This window comes from Zea mays, chromosome 2 (assembly GCF_902167145.1).
Source record: "Zea mays cultivar B73 chromosome 2, Zm-B73-REFERENCE-NAM-5.0, whole genome shotgun sequence".
Classification (NCBI taxonomy): Eukaryota; Viridiplantae; Streptophyta; class Magnoliopsida; order Poales; family Poaceae; genus Zea; species Zea mays.
The window spans coordinates 14,049,320-14,054,309 of NC_050097.1; positions in this window are offsets into that span (position 1 = coordinate 14,049,320).

Sequence of the window (4,990 nt, forward strand, 5' to 3'; positions counted from 1 at the left end):
GAACTTTGAGTCATGAGCAATCATCACAGAGAAGCCAACATCATTTCTTCATTAAAGGGAAGATATCATACTTACAAATCAACTCATTATGAGTTGATACTTCCCTATTACTACTGCTACATTACATTACATTACTACTACTACTACTACTACACTACACAATACTACTCTACACTACTAAATACTACTACATTATTCTAACTATACTATACTAACATTTAAGGACCAGTGGCATCTAGCCACTGGCCCTGTTGCTGCCGCCGCCGCTGCCGCCTTTGTTGCTGCCCCTGCTGCCGCCGCCGCCACCGCTGCCGCCCCTGCTGCCGCCGTCGTCGCCCTTGTTGCCGCTGTCGCCGCCCCTGCCACCACCGTCACCGCCGCCACCGCCTTCGTCGTCGTCATCCTCGCCGTCGCCGCCGCCGTCCTCCTCGGACGAGTCCTCCTCATCCGAAGAGTACTCCGACTCATCCGAGCCCTCGAGCCCGGAGCGCTCGACGGCCCGAATGTACGTCCAGACCTCCGCCGCGAGCCCCTAGGAGTCGTCTGAGTCGTCAGACGACTCACGCAGGGGGATGGGAGCCGGAGACCCCTCAGACTCAGAGGAGAACTCCTCCTACTCCGAGTCACCAAAATCCTCCGATGGAGGAGTTGGCTCACGCTTGCGCTTGTTGTTCTTGCCCTTGGTGGAAGCAAAAGGGAGAGGAGAAAAGCAAGCAACAGAGAACAGCAAGAGATGTGAAAAAGCCGGAGAGACAACGACATTATTTATAGAAGGAGAAGGCAACCGCTCACCTCCAACCGCGGTCACTGAACAGTCGCAAAGCATTCAATAAGCACTTCAACCCGTCTGAAGACACGTCAGGCGGCTGACGCCGTTTCACGCAACGCAACACCCATTGGGACTCCAGTCAACAGCGCGGAAGATATGATTACACCCGCCGTCACATCACATTACTACTCAGAAGCAGCCGGCTAAAACACTCAGCGTACCAAGCTGTCCCTTGCCCACACCCATTAGGGGGGGACGCCCAGGAATTATCAGTATATTTTTCAAAACTGTCACACCTGTGCAGGGCATGCAATGAATACCTCAAGACAAAAATGAGATATCAGTAAGGATCAGAGGAAAGCCAAATATAGTCGGTGAAGTACAAAATATGGCCAACAGAAGCGACGTGAAGACTAGACAGAGAGCGTCCATCAAATGTCCAATCAGTCACAGAGCAAATAAATTACACCATCCAGCAAGATATGGATGGATTGTGAACTCGGCTGCAAAAGACAAAATACATGCTGACCTCTGAAGCATAATATTGATGACATAATGCTGACCTCCAAAGCATAATGCGGATGGCACCATGCCGATTTATTACAAGCAGAAAGGATAATCTTCTGCAAAAAGACACAAAAGGAAGACCTTCGAATGGATTATCCTCAAAAATCCACTTTGAAAGGGAATTAGGCTTACACCTATTCCCTAATTAATTTTGGTGGTTGAATTGCCCAACACAAATAATTGGACTAACTAGTTTGCCCAAGTGTATAGATTACACAGGTGTACAAGGTTCACACTCAGCCAATAAAAAGACCAAGTTTTGGATTCAACAAAGGAGCAAAGAGGCAACCGAAGGCCCTCTGGTCTGGGAGCACCGGACTGTCCGGTGTACACCGGACAGTGTCCGGTGCGCCACCGGACAGTGTCCGGTGCACCAGAGGACTCCAACTTGAACTCGCCACCTTCGGGAATTTCAAGAGGCACTCGCGCTATAATTCACCGGACTGTCCGGTGTACACCGGACAGTGTCCGGTGCGTCAAGGAAGAGCGGCCTCAGGAACTCGCCAGCTTCGGGAAACGCCAACGGCTAGTCCGCTAAAATTCACCGGACATGTCCGGTGTGCACCGGACTGTCCGGTGTGCACCGGACTGTCCGGTGCAACTCCGGAGCAACGGCTAGTCGGCGCCAACGGCTACCTGCAGCGCATTAAATGCGCGCGCAGCGCGCGCAGAAGACAGGCGCGCCCATACTGACACACCGGACAATGAACAGGAGCTGTCCGGTGTGCACCGGACACCCAGGCGGGCCCACAAGTCAGAAGCTCGAACGGTCAGAATCCAACGGCAGTAATGACGTGGCGGGGGCACCGGACATGTCCGGTGTGCACCGGACTGTCCAGTGCGCCATCGAACAGACAGCCTCCCAACGGCCACTTTTGGTGGTTGGGGCTATAAATACCCCAACTACCCCCACATTCATTGCATCCAAGTTTTCCAGCTTCCAACTACTATACAAGAGCTAGCATTCATTGCAAAGCACACCAAAAGGAGATCAAATCCTCTCCCAACTCCACACAAAGCCCTAGTGACTAGAGAGAGTGATTTGGTGTGTTCATTTGAGCTCTTGCGCTTGGATCGCTTCTTTTTCTTTGGCATTCTTTCTTGTGATCAAACACTCACTTGTAATTGAGGCAAGAGACACCAATCGTGTGGTGGTCCTTGCGGGAAGTTTGATTCCCAAGTGATTTGAGAAAGAGAAGCTCACTCGGTCCGAGGGACCGTTTGAGAGAGGGAAGGGTTGAAAGAGACCCGGCCTTTGTGGCCTCCTCAACGGGGAGTAGGTTTGAGAGAACCGAACCTCGGTAAAACAAATCCGCGTGTCTCACTTCTTTATTCGCTTGCGATTTGTTTTGCGCCCTCTCTCGCGGACTTGATTACATTTCTAACGCTAACCAGGCTTGTAGTTGTGATTATTTTTGAGAATTTCAGTTTCGCCCTATTCACCCCCCCCCTCTAGGCGACTTTCAATTGGTATCAAAGCCCGGTGCTTCATTAGAGCCTAACCGCTCGAAGTGATGTCGGGAGATCACGCCAAGAAGGAGATGGAGACCGGCGAAAAGCCCACTACAAGCCACGGGAGCACTTCATCGGAAGAGTCCCGCACCAAAAAAAGGGAGAAGAAGAAGAGCTCCTCCAACAAAGGGAAGGAGAAGAAATCTTCTTCTCACCACAAAGAGAAGAAGGAAAAATCTTCTTCCCACAAGCCGCATCGGAGTGGGGACAAGCAAAAGAGGATGAGGAAAGTGGTCTACTATGAGACCGACACTTCATCAACATCGACCTCCGGCTCCGATGCGCCCTCCGTAACTTCTAAACGCCAAGAGCGTAAGAAGTTTAGTAAGATCCCCCTACACTATTCTCGCATTTCTAAACATGCACCTCTACTTTCCGTCCCATTAGGCAAACCACCAACTTTTGATGGTGAAGATTATGCTAGGTGGAGTGATTTAATGCGATTTCATCTAACCTCACTCCACAAAAGTATATGGGATGTTGTTGAGTTTGGTGCACAGGTACCGTCGGTAGGGGATAAAGACTATGATGAGGATGAAGTGGCCCAAATCGAGCACTTCAACTCCCAAGCCACAACCATACTCTTGGCCTCTCTAAATAGAGAGGAATACAACAAGGTGCAAGGGTTGAAAAATGCAAAGGAAATTTGGGAGCTCCTCAAGACCGCGCACGAGGGTGATGAACTAACAAAGATCACCAAGCGGGAAACGATCGAGGGGGAGCTCGGTCACTTTCGACTTCGCCAAGGGGAAGAGCCACAAGACATGTACAGCCGGCTCAAGACTTTGGTGAACCAAGTGCGCAACCTCGGGAGCAAGAAGTGGGATGACCACGAAGTGGTTAAGGTTATTCTTAGATCACTCATTTTCCTTAACCCCACTCAAGTTCAATTAATTCGTGGTAATCCTAGATATACTCAAATGACCCCCGAGGAAGTTATCGGGAATTTTGTGAGCTTTGAATGTATGATCAAGGGCTCCAAGAAGATCAACGAGCTTGATGAACCCTCCACGTCCGAAGCACAACCGGTGGCATTTAAGGCGACGGAGGAGAAGAAGGAGGAGTCTACACCGAGTAGACAACCAATTGACGCCTCCAAGCTCGACAATGAGGAGATGGCTTTAATCATCAAAAGCTTTCGCCAAATCCTCAAGCAACGGAAGGGGAAAGACTACAAATCCCGTTCCAAGAAGGTTTGCTACAAGTGTGGTAAGCCCGGTCACTTTATAGCTAAATGTCCTTTATCAAGTGAAAGTGACAGGGACAATGACAAGAAGGGCAAGAAAAGAGAGAAGAAGAGGTACCACAAGAAGAGGGGCGGCGATGCCCACATGTGCCGCGAGTGGGACTCCGACGAGAGCTCCACCGAGTCCTCCTCCGACGAGGATGCCGCCAACATCGCCGTCACCAAGGGGCTTCTCTTCCCCAACGTCGGCCACAAGTGCCTCATGGCAAAGGACGGCAAAAAGAAGAAGGTTAAATCTAAATCCTCCACAAAATATGAATCCTCTAGTGATGACAATGCTAGTGATGAGGAGGATAACTTGCTTACCCTTTTTGCCAATCTTAACATGGAACAAAAAGAAAAATTAAATGAATTGATTAGTGCTATTCATGAAAAGGATGACCTTTTGGATTCCCAAGAGGATTTTCTAATTAAAAAAAACAAGAAACATGTTAAGGTTAAAAATGCTTATGCTCTAGAGGTAGAAAAATGTAACAAATTATCTAGTGAGCTAAGCACATGCCATGACACTATTAACAACCTTAGAAATGAAAATGCTAGATTAATTGCTAAGGTTGATTCTCATGTTTGTGATGTTCCCAATCTTAGAAATAATCATGATGATTTGCTTGCTAAGATTGATGAATTGAATGTATCGCTTGCTAGCCTTAGAATAGAAAATGAAAATTTAATTGCTAAGGCTAAGGATTTTGATGTTACTATTTCCAACCTTAGAAGTGAGAATGATATATTACATGCTAAGGTTGTTGAATTAAAATCTTGCAAACCCTCTACATCTACCGTTGAGCATGTTTATATTTGTACTAGATGTAGAGATATTGATGTTAATGCTATTCATGATCACATGTCTTTAATTAAACAACAAAATGATCATATAGCAAAACTAGATGCTAAAA